The sequence below is a fragment of the Vombatus ursinus genome, unplaced genomic scaffold (assembly GCF_900497805.2).
Source record: "Vombatus ursinus unplaced genomic scaffold, bare-nosed wombat genome assembly UNPS02011353.1, whole genome shotgun sequence".
Classification (NCBI taxonomy): Eukaryota; Metazoa; Chordata; class Mammalia; order Diprotodontia; family Vombatidae; genus Vombatus; species Vombatus ursinus.
Window position 1 is genome coordinate 3047189 of NW_020951131.1, and position 18200 is coordinate 3065388.

Consider the following 18200-nt stretch of genomic DNA (forward strand, 5'->3'; position numbering starts at 1 on the left):
CACACACACACACACACACACACACACACACACACACACACACACACGTTCATAGGCACACACAAGGACTGTCCCTGACCCCAAGAAGCAAGTTTCTCCAGTTCCACCACAGCTCCTCCAAATCGTCTCCTGTTTCTCCACGAACCGGTCTGGCAGCAGCATGTGCCCATTTACCCGAGGGTGGGCACTGACAGCCATTGTTCCAGTCTTGCCTGGCCGGGAATGTTTGCTCTGGCTGGCATCCCAGGGATGTTGACTCAGTTTAGCCTGAGCCTGAGGACACCGGGATCCTTCCCTAATCTGCAAGGCCTCCTTTGTTGGGCAGCAAGGTGTCCTCACCCACGCTCAGGAGGTTGACTCAGAAGGAGCAGACCCTTGGGCGTTACAGACTAGAAGCTCCAAGGCCTGCCCACTTAGTCCAATCCACATCTGACCCAGCCTCCCTTAGAAGGTATAGGAAATTGGCCTGGTGTTTTTCTGGGGATTGATTTAATCTTTACCTCCAGGCAATCTGGTGCCTGGAGGAGAAGGGAATAAACATTCACACAGGGCCTACCCTGGGCCAAGCACCCACAAATATTAATCTCATTTCCTCCTTACAACACCTCTGGGAGGTAGGTGCTATTATTCCCCATTTGACAGTTGAGGAAACTGAGACAAACTGGTTAAGTGACTTGTTCAGATCCCACAGCTACTAGGTATCTGAGGCTGTGACTCAGGTCTTCCTACTCCAGGCCCAGCGCTCTACCCACCAAACCACCAGCTTTCTCTCATTTATTCACTCGTTTTCTTATTTATCCATTCATTCATTCATTCAAGAAAGATTTATGAGGAGCCTACTATGTGCTAGGGAACCATGACAGAGATGCAAAGACAAAACCAACGCACTCTTTGCGTGTAGGGAGTTTCCATTTTATTGAGGGAGGAGAGGAAGGGAAAGAGTGTTAAGTATTAAATCAAAGGTTCAAATCTTGACTGCTATCTATTCCCTTTGGGACCTCTCTGGGCCCCAGTTTCCTCACCTGTAAAATGAGGGAGTTGGACTCAGGCTGTGATTTTGGGTCATGCTCATCCACTCATTCTTTGCTGATGTCCAAAGAGAGGCATGGGCACATGGTTTAGTGGAAAGGGTACTGGACTTGGGGGTTGAGGACCTGAGTTCAAATCCTGCCTCTTCCACTTACAAGTGATGTGATCGTGGTCATGTCACTGGATCTTTCTGGGCCTCAGTTTCCTCCTCTGTAGAATGAGGGTTTCTGGACTCCCAGCTCTCCATATTTGGTCGTGTGGTCCATGACCTTTTTGCAATCTCCAGTGAGATTCTCCCAGTCAGACCATTCCTCTGGCACGGCTCCGCGTGAGGAGCCCTCCCCTTCTGTAGAGCCTAAGTCACCTCTCTTTGTACCTTCTGTCCTTGCCCTCGGTTCTGTCCTGTGGGGCCAAGCAGAACAAAGCTGATCCCTCTGCCAGGTGATGGGATGAGGAGGAGAAATCCCCTCCAGGAGAGACAAGCCTAGCGAATGCCCGTTAAACTCTGCTCAGAGATCTCGCTGCCAGCCAGCAGCGAGCCCCAAGGTGGGGTGGGCTGGGGGGGTCCTGTGACTCTTCTAAGCAATCTCCATGAGCTAGGAGCCCTCCACAAGGCTCTCTCACCTGGAGGCTGCTAAGCACAGAGAACCAATAAATGGGGGAGACCTTCACCCCTGGCCTCCCTCCGGGTTGTCAGGGAGTGAACAGAGACCTGTCTTCCTGCACTGGCTTCTCCCTTCTTTGGGGATGCATTAGTGACCCAGGCCTGCAGGCTGAGTCCCAGAAGGAAGCCACAAAGACATTGTAGGGGTGCCATTGGGCACTGGTGGGATTCAGGGATTCAGCTGCAGAGCGTGGGCAAAGTTTGGCATCTTTGACCGATCATTGCCTGGGCAAACCAAGCAGACGCCCAAGTCCGTCCATCACAGGCTTTTTGTTTGGGGGCGTGGTGACCAGCCTCTGAGAGAAGTTCCCAGTGATGGGAGGACGCCTGCCCAGCCCTGTGGCCCAGCCCTGGACAGCAGGGCTGGCTTTCTGGCAAGGCCCTGCCTGCCACAAGAGTCAGTCTGGGATCTTAGAATTGTGGCTTAAAAGTTGGGCAGGACCTGGAGACTCTGGAGTCCAGTCCCAATGTGACAGGATTAGAACCCGCTTCCTCTGTGCTCTCGCTAGGCAATATGTGACCTTGGGTAAGTCTCTTCCTTCTCTGGGCCTCAGTTTCTGCATCTATAAAATGGGGGGGGGATTGGGCTGGGTGGGTTTAAGGTTCATTTCACCTCTGATTCCTGAGTCTCTGATTTAAAGTCAGAGAAAAGAGGCTGAGAGTGACTATAGTGTTTGGCGGATTTGGGGGGTGGGGAGCACAGGAGCAAGAAGGGAGGGAGGAAGGAAGCAAGCATTTATATAGCGCCTACTGTGTGCCAGGCACTGTGCTGAGCACTTACAGAGCTACAGTGATGACTCATCACTGAGGACGCAGAATGAACTGCAAATGTCCAGATAGCACAACATATTGATTTGTTGGGCTCGATTTTGCCTATTTGTTAGATTGTTGGGGGAAGGGGAGGCATTGGAAAGTGAAAGTGATGTTTTTAAAAGGCCATCAATAATATATTTTTAAAAATTAAATGGTAGGGCTGGGCTCAATGTTTTCAAAGGCTCTTACACTCTAATCCTAAATCCAGGCCCTCTCTTGGCCTCGGTTTCTTCATCTGTACAGTGGGTGGACTGATCAAGACGCCCTCTAGGTGCCTTCTAGGTGTATGGCCTGTGAACTTATAGCTAAAGACAGGCCTTGAGGGAGATGTTTCAGAAGGGCCTCAAGCCTCCAAGAGCAAAAAGGACCATTTGAGGAGTTGTTACTTTAGTTTTCTTTACTGAACACTCATTTCACGGTCAGGTGTGGCAGATCCACAGGGAATCCCTGGTCCTGGGCTGCCAGATCACTGAGACTGGGGGTTCTGTGCTAGGTCCTCACTAACTAATGGGAAGTGACCAGGAGCAGACAGTCACCAGGATGCCTATGACGGAGGGAACTGGCCCAGTTTGGCAGTGAAGCAGGTCGTGGCTCACGGGCCAGTGAGTTTGTGGGGCATGATTTACATACAGCCTCAGTGACATAGGGGACTCAGTCTCAAGAAAAAGAAATTCAATTCGTTTCGTGTTTTGTTTGAAGGTGTTATCAAAGTGGCATTCCCTCTGGGCTGCTCCTGAAATTTTCAGTCACACACAGCTTGGGATCCCGGAAGGCAGCTACTAGTCTCAGATTCTAGGATGCAGTCCATGGATCTTAGCTCTTACTAGTGTAACTCACAAGCCCCCACTGGTGAGATTATCCTTAATAGTCAACCAGGAGACACAATTAGCTCAAGGTAAAAGCATTTAACAAAATGGCAAGGTAAGAACAGTAGTCACAAAACATCCCCCCCCCAGAAAACCCCAAACCTGAAGTGCACTCTCCCACAAACACCCACAGTCTGTGGGGAGCATGAGGGCACATGTAGGAAGCACAGGAGGCAGCTCATGCCTTGGCCACCACAAGATATTCCTGCCCTTCTTGTATTCTGGGAGCCTCTCCCACAGCTCTCGATGTCCACGGCTGGTCCTCCCTTGAATCCATCCCCAGTCCTCTTCTCTGATGTCATGAGTCATGCTCCTCAACTCTGCTTTGCCCCCCAAGTCACTGTCTTTCCGTGTCTATGTCTGACTGGCTGGGCCTGAATTGTCTCAGACTGTGACACTTGTGTTTTAAGGGCCATCAGATTCTCATTGGAGCAGGTATGTGGTGGCTGAGTGGCCGCTTCCCATCTGGGCAGTCATCTTGCCTGGAAGTCTCCAGGGCATTTCAAAGGATAGACTTGCTTGATGTATTTTAATTTAAACTTCTCTCAAAGAGAGCAGGGCCTGGGGTCTGAACTTCTCCAGGATTTGTAGGGAGAAAGAGACAGAAAGAGAGAGAGATAGAGACAGAGAGAGACAGAGAGAGAGACACAGAGAGAGAGACACACAGAGATAGACAGAGAGAGAGAGACAGAAACAGAAAGAGACAGAGAGACAGAGACAGAGAGGAGACAGAGAGACAGAGAGACAGAGACATGAGACAGAGAGACAGAGACAGAGAGACAGAGACAGAGACAGAGAGGAGATAGGGAGAGAGAACAAAGTTTCAGGGGATTTGTCTGAAAGCCAGAAAATGTCCTAATCCCTCTTTCTTGCCTCTGCCTTCACCCTAGACCTACCTTGCCCAGGCCCACTGCTTCAGGGTTTGCTCCTAGAGACCCTCAGACACCGTTGCTATGGGTCAGCTTCCCTGGCCATTCTCTCTAGTTCCATCACTGAACTAGCTCAGGAGCTCCCCGTGTCAGCCTGGTACTTCTTTGGAAGGAGAGAATAGTCGAGGGCCTCCATTGGCTTCACCATCGAAGAAGACAATGAAATAACAGCTGACACTTGTCTTGTGTTTTGAAGTTTACAGATGGTTTCATATACATGATGTCATTTAATCCTTAGAACAGTTCAGTAAGGGAACTGCTATTAGTCCCATTTTACAGATAAAGAAGTCATAGAGCTTGCTAAAACTATCATTCTTTGCAGATTTGGTGTACTTAGAGAATACAAGAGAATCAAGTAAAAAAAAACTAGTTGAAACAATTAACAACTTTAGCAAAGTTGTAGGATGCAAAATAAACCCACATAAATCATCAGCATTTCTATATATTACCAATTTAAAATAACTGTAGACAATATATAATACTTGGGAATCTACCTGCCAAGACAAACCCAGGAACTACATGAACACAATTACAAAACACTTTTCATGCAAATAAAGTCAGATCTAAACAACTGGAAAAATATTACTTGCACATGGGTAGACTGAGCCAACATAATAAAAATGACAATTCTACCTAGATTGTTCTACTTATTCAGTGCCATACCAATCAAACTACCAAAAATTATTTTATAGGGCTAGAAAAAATAATAAAATTCATCTGGAAGAACAAAAGGTCAAGGATATCAAGGGAATCAATGGGAAAAAATGTGAGGGAAAATGGCCTAGCCATACCAGATCTCAAACTGTACTATAAAATGACAATTATCAAAACAATCTAGTGCTGGCTAAAAAAAATAGAGCCTTGAATCAATGGAATAGATTAGGTACACAATATATTATAGCAAATGACCATGGTAATTTAGTGTTTAATAAACCTCCAAATCCAAGCTTTTGGACAAAAACTTAAAATTTATCAAAAACTGTTGGGAAAACTGAAAATAGTATGGCAGAAACTAAGTATAGAACAATATCTCACACTGGATACCAGGATAAGGTCAAAATGGGTACATGATTTAGACATACAGGATGAAACTATAAGCAAATTAGTAGAGCATGGAATAATTTACCTGTCAGATCTAGGGATAAGAGAAGAATTTAGGACCAAACAAGTGATAGAGAGCATTACAAAATGTAAAACTGATAATTTTAATTATATAAAATTTAAAAGTTTTTTGCACAAACAAAACCAACGTAACCAAAATCAGAAGAGAAGCAGAAAACTGGGGGTAAATTTTTTTACAGCAAGTATCTCTGATAAAGGCCTCATTTCTCAAATATATAGAGAACTTAGTCAAATTTATAAGAATACAAGTCATTCCCCATGATAAAGCATATGAACAGCCAGTTTTCAGACAAAAAAAATCAAAGCTATGTATAGTCATATAAAAAAATGCTCTAAATCACTATTGATTAGAGAAACACAAATTAAAACAACCCTGAGGTACCACCCCACACCTAACAGATTGGCTAATATGACAGAAAAGGAAAATGGAGGGGATGTGGGGAAATTGAGACACTAATGCACTGTTAGTGGAGTTGTGAACTGATCCAAACATTCTGGAGAGCAATTTGGAACTATGCCTAAAGGGCTCTAAAACCATGCATACCCTTTGACCTAGTAACACCATGACTAGGACTGTATGCCAAAGAGCCTGAAAAATTAAAAGTTAAGGAAAAAAAAAGAAAAATTAAAAATTAAATTTTTTAAAAAAAGGAAAAGGTCCTGGGTGTACAAAAATATTTGTAGCAGCTTTTTCTTGTGGTGGCTAAGAATTGGAAATTGGGAAATACCCATCTATCAGGGAACGGCTAAACAAATTGTGGTATGTTATTGTGACATAATACTATTGTGCTATAAGAAATGATGAGCAGGATGTTCTCAGAAAAACCTGGAAAGACTTACATGACAGATGCATGGTGAAGTAAACAGAACCAGGAGAATGCTGTACACAGGAGCAGCAATATTGTTTGATGAAGAACTGTGAATGACTTAGCTATTCTCAGCAATACAATGATTCAAGACGATCCCACAGGACTCATAATGAAAAATGTTCTCTGCCTCTGGAAAAAAGAAGTGATGCTGAGTACAAACTGGAGCAGGCTATTTTCACTTTCCTTCTTTCTTTATTTTTTTGTTTGAGTTTTCTTGCACAAAATGACTTATGTAGAAATCTTTTACGTGATTGCACATGTATAATTTTCATCAGATTGTTTTCCATTTTAGAGAAGGGGAAGGGCACGGAGAGAGGAACAGAATTTGGAATTCAAAATTAAAAAAAAACAAATGTTAACTATTGTTTTTACATGTAATTGGGGGAAAATAAAATATTACTAAAAAAAAATAAATGTTTGTTGACTGACTGAGCCTAAGAGGCTGAGTGATTTACCCAGGGTCATGCTTCTGAGGCAGGGTTGGGGCTCAGGTCAGTGTAAGTTGAATGTTTGCTTGAAAAGAACGAATCTGTCCCCAGCTGCCTCACTGCCTCACGATCACCAGCAAGCAAGACTTATTTTCCCCCAGAATTATTCAGAGCAGCCACAGGGTCCCAAGTCTCCAGACAAGTCACCTCTGCCCTTACACAGCTTCTGCATTTACAGGTCACAAGAGCCAGACCAGAGAGGACCCAGACGTCACCTGATCCAACTTCCTTCTTTTAGAGGAAACTGAGGTCCAGAGAAGGGAAGTAGAGGAACCCCCAAAAGGAAGGGTGCCTGAGACCTCAGCCGGGGCCCTTGCCTGGTTAACGCCACCTGAGGTCAGTGGGACCTGAACATCTGTTTTTTCCCAGCTCTAATGGGGGTGTTGCGCCTTGCTGCTGTTTTGCTCGTCCTTCATTTTGAAGAGGACCGTGACATCATGGATTGACGAATTGGGCATGGGTTGGATTGAAGTGAGGCAGAGCCGCACAAAGTCATCTGCCTCACTGTCTCTTCCAGTCATTAAAGCACAGTGGCAGGACCAAAGTCCAGATGACCATCAGCTTCCTCAACGATGCAATGGAAACCACCATAGCACTTACCTCACAGGGTTGTGAGGAACAACCAAGAAAGTGTCCTTCTAGTGCTGAGCACAGTTCCTGGCACACAGTAGGTGCTTAATGAGTGCTTATTCCATTTCCTTTTCATTCATTACCATTCTGCAGCTGTTAATGCTGTCAATCGCCCTCCTCCTCCAGACCCTCTTCTCTCAAAGCTTTCATGTCACTGATACCTCCCAGCTCTCCTCTCATCTGTCTGCTGACTCCTCCATCTTCCTTGCTGGATCTTCATTCAGGCCCCATCCTCTAACTGTGAGCATCCCCCACATGGTCTGTCCTGGGCCATTTTACCTTCTTTCAATATACGATAGCTCCTCAGCTTCCACGGATTAATTACCAACTCTAGGCAGATGGTTCTCAGATCTGTGAATCCAGCCTTAACCTCTCTCATAGCCTCCATTCTCACATCTTCAACTGTCTGGGGACATCTTGAACTGGATGGCATTCTTTTTTGTTTTTTGCTTTTTGGTGAGGCGATCAGGTTAAGTGACTTGCCCAGGGTCACACAGCTAGTAAGTGTTAAGTGTCTGCAGCTGGATTTGAACTCAGGTCCTCCTGACTCCAAGGCCAGAGTTCTATTCACTGTGCCCTGGATGACATTCTAACCTCAACTCAACGTGTCCAAAAAAATTGTACTTTACGGTCCCTACAAGCTCTAAGTCTATGAGGCTAACGTCACCCCAGTCCCAAAACCCTAAGATTGCATCCACCCTTCCTTTTTTATGTGTTCCTATAACCTTCTGGGCCTCAGTTTTCTCATCTCTAAAATAAGTGACCTTTAAGGTTCCTTGCAGCACTAAATCATTGTCCCTTTTGATCCAATGAGAGAAAAGCCATTATTATCCCCATTTTACACATAAAGAAACTAAGGCTCAGAAATGTGTGTGACCTGTGTGAGAGAATCACTTACTCTTCTCGGTAATCTATGATGCTAATGAGGTGCCCAGATTCACATAACTAGGAAATGTCTGAGGCAGGATTCAAGCCCAGATCTTTCTGACTTCAAGCTGAGTATGCTAGCCACTCAATCCTGCCATCCAGAAGGGGAGGAAAGAGGATAAGCATTTAGTAGACACCTACTGTGAGCCAGGCACGTACAAAATGCTTCACAATGATCTTATCTGAGAAAACACACGTACAGGTTGGTAGGGATTCATGTCTTTTTGGTCACCTGAGGTAACATGCTCTGATCTTTCCCAGGCTTTTGGAATCTCCTCCCCTTGATCAAGACCACAAAAGATGATCTCTGAGATGCCTACTTAATGCACATCCAAGCCACTTGGGGGAGCAGATGCCTCAAAGAACTCATGGCAACATGCAATACTGTGAAGAACACTGGTTCTGGGGTCAGAGGTCCTGGTTTCAAATCCTACCATGAACACTATCTGTGTGACCTTGGGCAAATACTTCATTTTACCTTTCTAAACCTCAGTTTCCTCATCTGTAAAATGAGGGGGTTGGAGTAGATGACTTCTGAGGTGCCTCCAAGACACATGGTCCTATGATACTGGGAGACAAAATGATGAGTTAGCAGCAGGTGTCCCAAATCTACTCTGTATCTCATGAGGCTGAGACAGGCCTGCTGTGCAGATCACATTGTTCTCTGAAAGCCAGCTGACCAGTCAGGATGCTCTGGGAATGAGCGTGCCCTTAGTGTTCCAGGACTGAGCAGATGGGGAATGGGCCACCTTGGCACCACCGTTAGAACAGATCTGTAGATGCAGACTAACGCTGAGCTCAACAAATGTTAAGTGCCCCTCACTTAGCCAGGTACCGTGTCTGGCGCTGAGAGAGACACAATACAGATTCCCTGCCCTCAAGGAGCTCACAATCCAGACATGATAACTTTGCTCAGACGCTCCCCATCTCGGCAACGCGCTCCTTCCCCCTCTTTTCCCGTTGAATCCCTACCCATCCTTCAAAAGCTCACCCACATGACACCCTTCACCAAACCTTCCCTGATTCCCTCCCCTTCTTAGATCACAAGGTCATGGGGTCACTGATCTGGATCTAGTCCAATCTGCCCATTTGATAGATGAGGAAACTGAGGCTAAGAGAGATGACTCGCCCAAGGTCATAGAAGTAGTAACAGATGTGGGGTCTGAACACCTGTCCTTTGTCTCCAAAGTCAGTGCTCTTTATATTATACCACACCCAAGATCAACAAGCATTTATGAAGCACCTACTATGTGTCAGGACCCATGCTAAGTACTGGGGAAACAAACAAACAAAAAAAGGCACAAAATGGGCCCTGCCATCCAGGAGCTCACAGACAACACGCAAACACTGTGTCCAAACAAGATCTAGACAGGATAAGGTGAAGAAAATCAGCCAACGGGGAGGCACTTGCCTTGCTTGTCAACTGACTTCTGAGCGAGGTCTTTTCTATAGACTGTCTGAGCCTTCAGAAAACATCCGGGACGGCCTTTAAGCTGATCTTCTCCACCTGCTCACGGCGTGTCTAAGCTAAACACAGAAAGGGCACCTCCACGGGATTATCTTAGCATGAATGTAGCTTTTGCAGCTTCCTGACAAATAGGCTGAAAAGGCCTCGTTTGGAGTTGGGTGTGCTTGAAACGTCTCAGTTGTCCGGTGAACTCACAACCACCATTCTGGAATGTCCGCCGCATTCATCCAGAAGGACAATATCCGTTGTGTGCTGTCAGGTTTTGCTTTGTGGCTGCTCATGGGTGTGCACATGCCTGTGTGTGCACCTGTATGTGGATCTGCACTCTTGGCTGCACCACTCCCCTTGAAAACGACTGATCTGACAGTTCTTTCCTTAGCATGCTATTCCTTCCTCTAAGTTGTGTGCCTCAACTGTAAGATAGGAATGATAACAGCCCCTCCTTCACAGGGTTGTTAGCAGGATAAAATAAAATAATGATTGTCAAGTACACACAGAAGGTGCTTAATAAATGCTCCTTTCCTCTCCTCCCCCCTCCCCAAGGTACTTGCATCAATAATCAGGGCTGGGAGGCCTGGGACTTGGAAAGAATGAATTTGGACAATAAAAACACTGAGGATCCCAGACTTCAGAAGCTGAAAGGAGACAAGGAGCTCATGTGGAAGTCCCTCAGCATTCCTGAGGGGCAGTGGTGGGGAGGTCTGGGGGCAGGGAGCCCCAACATTTATTGGCTTGGCTGCCACATGGCTCCCACGGCCATCTAAGGAGGAGAGTCATAGCTGAAGGGCCTGGATCTCTGAGTTCTAGTCTTCTGAGCTCTGCTCCAGATTAATCAATAGCCTCGGCCAAGTTCATGGAGCCTCCTGGGCTTCTCTTCTGCACAGGATGGGCAATTATTTGGGACCCTATTCAGGGTCAATAGATGAGAAAAGAACATCCAGGATCCATTGTGTCAAGCCCCCTTAAACGTTGTGTAGTCTAACCACCTTGTTTTACAGATGACGAAACTGAGGCCCAGCGATAGGAAATGATCCCCCCCCCCGCAATGTTACAGGACGAGCACCCAGATCTTCTCTCCTCCCACTCTGTCACAGTGATACTCAACACCAAGTGCAAAGTGGGAAGGAACGTGGGTATTGCCAAGTCCAGCCCTTCCTCTTAGAGATGAGGAGCTGGGCACCAGGGACAACACGTCACCCCTTCTGGGTCAAAGTGGCAGCGTGCTGCAGGGCCGGCCTCCTCCCTGAGGCTGCCCGGTTTGCCTGCATCTGGCTGCCTCTCCAGGACTGCCCAGTGGAGGGTGGGGAGGACAAAGATTCTCATCAAGGACACCTTTCTCTTCTGAATCCTTTTCTTACACAAATGCCCAGTGGGTGCATTTCATAGGACCACAGGATTCTACAGCCAAAAAGGACCTCCGAGGACATCGCGTCCAAGGCTCTCATTTTACAAGTTGGGAAACTGAGGCCAAGAGGAGTGAAGTGACAAAGTGGGCAAGTGATGAAGTGACTCACTGCGCACAGAGCAAGTGTCTCAGACCAGGAGCTTCTGAACCCAGGTCCTCTCACTTTCTACCACCTTCATATTTATAGTTGGCATTAAAAAGAAACCAAAACCTTTTTAAAACAAGACAGACTTCATGGAGCTTAACTTTACTGAATTACATCTTTATCATATTGCAGACCTTAACGTGCCCTACGGGTAATAAACGACAATGACATTTATTAAGCACCTACTATGTGCCAGGCACTGTGCCAGGCTTTGGGGAAGCAAAAAGAGGTATAAGACGGTTAACTGCCGTCAAGGAGCTTCCAGTCTAATGGAGGATACAGCAAGCAAACAAAAATATATACAAACAGGCTCTAGACAGATAGGAAATGATTAAGAGGGAAGGCACAGTAACAAAGAAGGGCTGGGGAAGGCTTCCTGCGGAAGGTGGGGTCTTAGTGGAGATTTAAAGGAAGCCAAATAAGCCAGGAGGCGGAGACAAGACAGGAGAGCACTCCAGGCACAGGGGACAGCCGGATAGAAGGCCCAGAGCGGAGAGATGGAGGGTCTTGTTTGTGAGACAGCCAGGAGGCTGGCGTTACTGGATCGAAGAATACGATATGTAGCCGGGAGTAAGGTGTGAGATGACAAAGCAGGATGGGGCTGTGATGAAGGGCTTTGAAGGCCAAGCAGAGGATGGTGTATTTAATCCTGGAGGCAATACAGAGCCACTGGAGTTTGAAGAGGGGGGTGACAAGGAAAATCATTTTAGCGGCTGAATAGAGGATGGATTGGAGCAGGGAGACACTTGAGGCAGGCAGACCCACCAGCGGCTATCGCGATTGTCCAGGCACGAGGTGATGAGGGCCTGCACCAGGGTGGGGGCAGTGACAGAGGGGAGAAAGGGGAATGTTGGAGAAATGTTGTGAAGGTAAAATTCACAGGCCTTGGCAACAGCTTCAGATATAGGGAAGAGGATGAGAGAGAGTGAGGCGTCCAGGATGGCTCCTGGGGTATGAGCTGGAGGGACTGGGAGGATGGGGAGTTCACAGTAACAGGGAGGGGGAAGTAGTGAGGAGAGGCCGCTTAAGGGGAAAGAGAGTAAGTTCTGTTTTGGACATGTTGAATTTCAGATGTCTGTCGGACATCCAGTTAGAGATGTCCAAAAGGCAAGTAGAGATATGAGATTGGAGGTCCGCAGAGAGTTTGGGGCAGGAGAGGTAGATGTGAGAATCATCAGCATAGAGATGGTCATTCAATCCATGGGGGCTGAGGAGATCACCAGGTGAAGCCATGTAGAAGAAGAGAAGAGGGCCCAGGACAGAGCCCTGAGATGCACCCACACCAGGTTACATCCTGCATCTCATAAAAGCCAAGGATCCATTTCCAGCTGACCCTCTCCAACAACTCCATGTTTTCAGAAGAGGCGTAAACAGCAGCCCTTCATTCGATCAGGGAACATATTGCTATCAAATAACAACAATCTTCTTCCTTTATTTTCTTTAAATTTCAGACATTTGTTGATGAATATTTAAGTGTCATGGGGGGATGGTGGTAGGTGGAAAAATATTGGCCAATGTTGGGCCACCTTGCTTCGGCTTGGAGCATTGTTTCCACTGAGGAGACAGATGGTGTTTCCAGTGCTGGAGGAAGCAAGGAGCCGTGGGACAGCAGGATGCCCAGAGCACTGTGGGATTTCCCAGGTCCCTTGAAGGCCCACAGCAGGCCTTGAGGCATGGACTGGATCTCAGAGACACTTGAGAGATCAGTTGTCCAACCTCTTCATTTTACAGATGAGGAAAGCCAGGCCCAGAGCTCCTCCGGACTAAACTCCCTGTGGATGAGCCTCCTTTGGGACTGTTCTCTATGCCTCAGAGGTGGCATTTAAAAAAAAAATTCACCTCACTGTCACTTTCCAAATAATCTTCCAATAGGAACCTCCTTATAGCAAAAGACAATTAAGCAAAACAAAGCCCACTGCCGACCACATCTGCTAACCTAGATCTCTTTCTCTAACTCGCGCCGGCCACTTCTTCACTAGCTGGACAGTGGCACGTTTTGTTGTTAGTATTCTGGAATCTGTAGGTCGCTGCACTGATGAGAGTTCTGAAATCTTTTGGTAATTTTCTTTCAATTATTGGGGAGCAAAGGGAAAAATTTTTCAGTTATGTCCAACTCTTTGTGACCCCATTTGGGGTTTTCTTGACAGAGATACTGAAGTGGTTTGCCATTTTCTTCTCAACTCATTTTACAGATGAGGAAACTGAGGCAGAGGTTAAGTGACTTGCCCAGGGTCACACAGCTAGTAAGTGTCTAAGGCCAGATTTGAACGCAGGTCTTCCTGACTCCAGGCCCTGTGCTTTATCCACTATGCCACCTAGCTTCTAGTGGGAAAAGTACGGCTTTGGGATCAGAAGACCTGAGTTCAGACCCTGCCTCTGCCCCTTACTAATTGGGTGACCTTGGACAACTCACTTCCCCTATCTGGGCCTCAGTTCCCTCTTCTGTAAAATGAAGGAGTTAGATTAGAGGATCTCTAAGGTCCTTTCTAGCTCTAAATCTATGATGCCAAGATGGATGATCCTCATACAAATTATTCTCCTGGTTCCGCTTACTTCCCTCTTTATCAGGTCACAGAAGGCTCCCATGTTTCTCGGATTTCCTCACGGTCATCATTTCTTATAGCACCATGATATTTGGATGCAGTCATGTGCTATCATTTACATGGTAATTTCCCAATGAGAGGGCACTCATTGTTTCCAGTTTTTTTCTGGGGCTTATTTTTTTCAAGGAAGCACTGATTCCATTTCATAGGGTCACGCAAGCCAGAGCCGAAGAGGAAACGAGAGAGCAGCTAGTCCAACTGCTTCATGTTACGGGTGAGCAAAGTGAGACAAAGATGGCAAGGGATTTTTCCAGGATCCCCAAACTCCCAGTGCAGGGTTCTTTTCACTAATCCCACTGCCTATGTTTTACCTGGCTTACCCTTATGTCCCCCCAGGTGCACTTGAAATGTTTATTTCTCCATCTTAGCAATTGTTTAACCAATATTTTTGAATAGCATTCCCTCAACAAAATCCTATTCTGATGCCTTTTCATGGCATGGAGATGAGCCTGAGGTTTCAAAGTCTACATGAGAATTAATTACTTGAACAGAGGCACCCATAAAAGCAAGAAAAATACAACATGTGTGGTTCTCTGTGGCTTCTTTCTGCTACTGTGGTGATGGTGGCAGGATAGGGAGAGGAGGGCAGAGGGTGCTGGGAATCTCCCCTTTTTTCGACCCTCTATAAACATTAGCTTTGCTATTGGTATTCTCAAGGTGAGTGCCTCATTCAACGACTAATGACACGTAGATGGCTAGAGAGGCTGTCAATTTCCCCTAGAATTCCTCCTCAATGTCAGAAACTGATGTTCCTCCAAGAAATAAAACCAGAAGATGGAAGGAAGTTGGAACTCAATGCAAGGCTGGCTCACAGGTTCTCTTCAGAGAGGCAAAAAAAGGGGTTGGGGGAAGTTGGCTTTAGTTTGTATCCAGTGGCGATAAGAAACATAATTTCACGGGATGTTTGGTCATCGTGGATTGAAATGATACAAAGTTACAAAAAGGGGCATCATAAAATAATTACAACCTATTTACGAACATCTGTTGCAAAGGATGAAGAGGGAAATAAATTCTACTGTGAGCTCAATAAAACGCTAGAAATTAAATCAACATCTCAGTGACTTCAGTGCCAAAGGAGCTTCTGGGGAGGATAAAGAAAATTGTTAGGAAATAGGGCTTAAACGTAAAGCCCGAGAGGGATCACATAAACTGAAGTCTTACCTCAAAGCACATACCGTGAATCCTTTCTTTGAGAAAGCATCAGGAGGTCCTGATTACAGTGATGACTGAATTGGTTTTGTATAAAGAAATTTATTACACAGACATTGAATAATTAACTACTGATGTATATGTCAATTCTGATTTAATAGAGATAAAAGTGCAGGCAGACCCTTAGGAGATCCTCGTGTTTAGGGGGCTCATGATCCAGCAGAGGAGATTGAGGAGCAGGCGGAAAAGTGAGAGGAGAGCCAGGAGACAGCAGTGTCATGGAAACCCATAGAGGAGAGAGAATCCAGGAGGAGAGGGCGGTCAACAGTGTCAAAGGCTAAAGAGAGATCAGGGGGCAGCTAGGTGGCGCAGTGGATAGAGCACCAGGCCTGGATTCAGGAGAACCTGAGTTCAAATCTGGCCTCAGACACATAATACTTACTAGCTGTGTGATCTTGGGCAAGTCACTTAACCCCATTGCCTAACCAAAAAAAAAACCAAGAAACAAACAAACAAACAAAAAACAGAAAAAATAAAGAGAGATAAGGAAGGATGAGGATTGGTAAAGGGCATTAGCTGTACATTTAAGAGATCTTTGGAGCTTCAGCTAAATGAAGTCAGAAGCCAAGCTGCAAAAAACGAAGACGAGAGTGAGAAGAAAGGAATTGTAGGGAGAGGGAAGATAGCACTCTTAAGCAGAGAAGACACATATAGAAGGGCAGCTAATGGAGATGGGAGGATCAATGGAGGGTTTTTTTTAAGAATGGGTGAGACATGGGTATGTTTATAGTCATCAGGGAAAGAGCAAGTTGATTGGGGAAGAAGAAAAGGATTGCCTTGCTGGAGTGTGGGCCCAGTTGAGATTATGTAACACACATGTGTAGTGGACCCGGTTAGTAGCAGAGTTCTGCGATTACTCTTTAGCTCCATTCAGTAGCTTATTAATGAGAGCGAAGGAGGTAGATGGTGGTAGTAATCCAAGGTTGGGCTTTGGCAGCGTGTGAGTGAGATAGGACCAAGGAGCAGGGAATTCAAGCAGAGACAAGGATGTAGAGTGGAGCTGATTCCCCAAGGGGTTGAGATGGGGAAAGGAGGCCAGTGCAGCCAGCATAGGGGTGATTGCCTGGGAAAGAACTGAGTGGGGGAGGGACTGGAGACTCATGGTAAGGATGAAGAGAGGAGGTAGGGATTGAAGGGCAGAGTGAAGTAGGGTGATAAAAGGTTATGAATATATATAAAGAAATTCCAGGGTTCATGGATATAGAAGAGGAACACTTAGGGGAGACAGGGGGATGAAAGTTATGACTATCTCTGTGTACAATTGAGGTAAAGTGGTAAGTTATGAGTTGAATGAGGAACTGGGAGGTCAGAGTATTTGAGGGAACATTATCATGTTAAAGCCACTAGTATTAGAGCAGAAATCGTCTTTGAGAAAAAGACTGTGAGCCAGACATAGAACTCACTGACAAAGGAAGGAGCCTGACTTAAGTCGGATCGGGAGATAACGGCCACAAAGATCTGGATTAGGTGATGTTTTTCAACAGTGTGGCCCTCAAAGGAAGAGAGGGTGCTGGGTGATGGTGGGAAAGGGAGAGTCTGAAAGTGGCCATGAAAGCATCTCAAGTCCTCCACTCTGTCCAGTGAAGTGGCAGGCGGGCCGCAGCAGGGGTGAAAGTGCAGCCAGTACTAGAGTGGGTGACTGGCAATACGGGGTCATCCAGATGGAGCCAGGTTTCGGGGAGAGCCAAAAGCTGGCAATAGTAAGAAAGGAAAAGGTGAATGATGAAAACGAGTTTGTTAGTTATGGATTGGTGATTCCACAGAGTCCAGTGGGAGGGGCAGGCAGATCTGGAGTGGGACAGTGTGGATGGGTGAGTGGGAGCAGGAGACTGGAGATGGGGAGTGGCTTTGTCCATCAGCTGCCAGGGGTACGGAGTCACTAGGATGGGAAGGGCGTGAGAGAGCAGGCGTCTGCTACCCACTGAAGAATGAAACCAAGAGGAGTATTTTGTTGGAGAAAGGTCCAGTGAGGGAGATGGACAATTAAGACGATTCAGGGACCTGTAGTCGGCAGACTTGGATTCAAATCCTGCCTCAGTGGGATCACTGGCTGTGTGACCAAGGACAAATAACCCAACCTCTCTGAGCCTCTGTTTCTTTATCTGTAAAGTGAGGATTCTTGTACTACCAAATCACAAGCTCATTGTGAGGAAAGCATTTTTAATGCCTTCAAGTGCCACATAAATAGGAGATGTATTATTATGAAACTGCATATCCATAAATGCCTCCCTGTGTAAACAACCATGGAAAGTATCATGACAAAGTCACACCAGAGGCTCAGGAACACTGGGCCCAGCTCAGCTAGGAACTCTCTGGGTGACCTTCGACGGCACTTCCCCTCCATTGTTTCCAAGCCCCCTTTCCACCCTACACTAGATTCCGAAGTTAATGTCTCTTGACATTACATGCCGTGCGCATTTAATAAATGTTTGTGAATGAGTGAGATGGTAATTTAACCTCAAAAACCAAAAGCTTAGTAGCATGCAGATGCCAGCTCTCCCCATTGCTCTCTATAGAGCCTCGACTAGAGACCAGAACTAGGTAAAAGTTATAGAGAAAAAACTGAACTTTGATGTAAGGAAAAAAGCTCCTAATAATTGGAGCTGTCCAGAAATAGAACAGGAGGTCTTGGCAGGTGGTGATTTCCACCTCACTGGAGACTTCAAGCAATGTCTATAATGAAGCAGGGCCAGGACAAGCATTCCACCACCCACGTAGACAGAAACGCTAGAAGGACTTCCAGGTTCCCCAACCCCACTCGACACTGAAAGAACTCTATCCTCCCCCAAACGCCTCCTCATTCAGTTTGCTCGTGGTTGGCACACTCAAAAGGATTCTGGCATCTGGTGGTGCTTTTACAAAAGTCTCCAGGTATTTTAGCCCACCAGCATTTCAAACAGGACTCCTCTCAACCAGCGAGGCCTGGCCTATGTGAGGATTGATTGCCCGATTCCATCTTACGTGCTGTTTTGTCTCTCAGGGATCAGGACAGACAGCTGAGAACTGGACAGAGAGCAGGGCGCACTGGAATAC

General features: G+C 46.3%; 1 long non-coding RNA gene across 2 annotated transcripts; it reads left to right on the forward strand.

Moving 5' to 3' along the window:
* Window positions 1–1978: 1978 nt before the first annotated feature.
* On the forward strand, window positions 1979–10304 carry LOC114038598. Of its 2 annotated transcripts, none has more exons than XR_003568578.1 (3): window positions 1979–2219; window positions 6959–7451; window positions 8599–10304. It is a non-coding gene; the product is annotated as an uncharacterized LOC114038598 (long non-coding RNA). The 2 variants fall into 2 exon arrangements; XR_003568577.1 differs by having other exon boundaries at window positions 6959–7447.
* Window positions 10305–18200: the final 7896 nt, after the last annotated feature.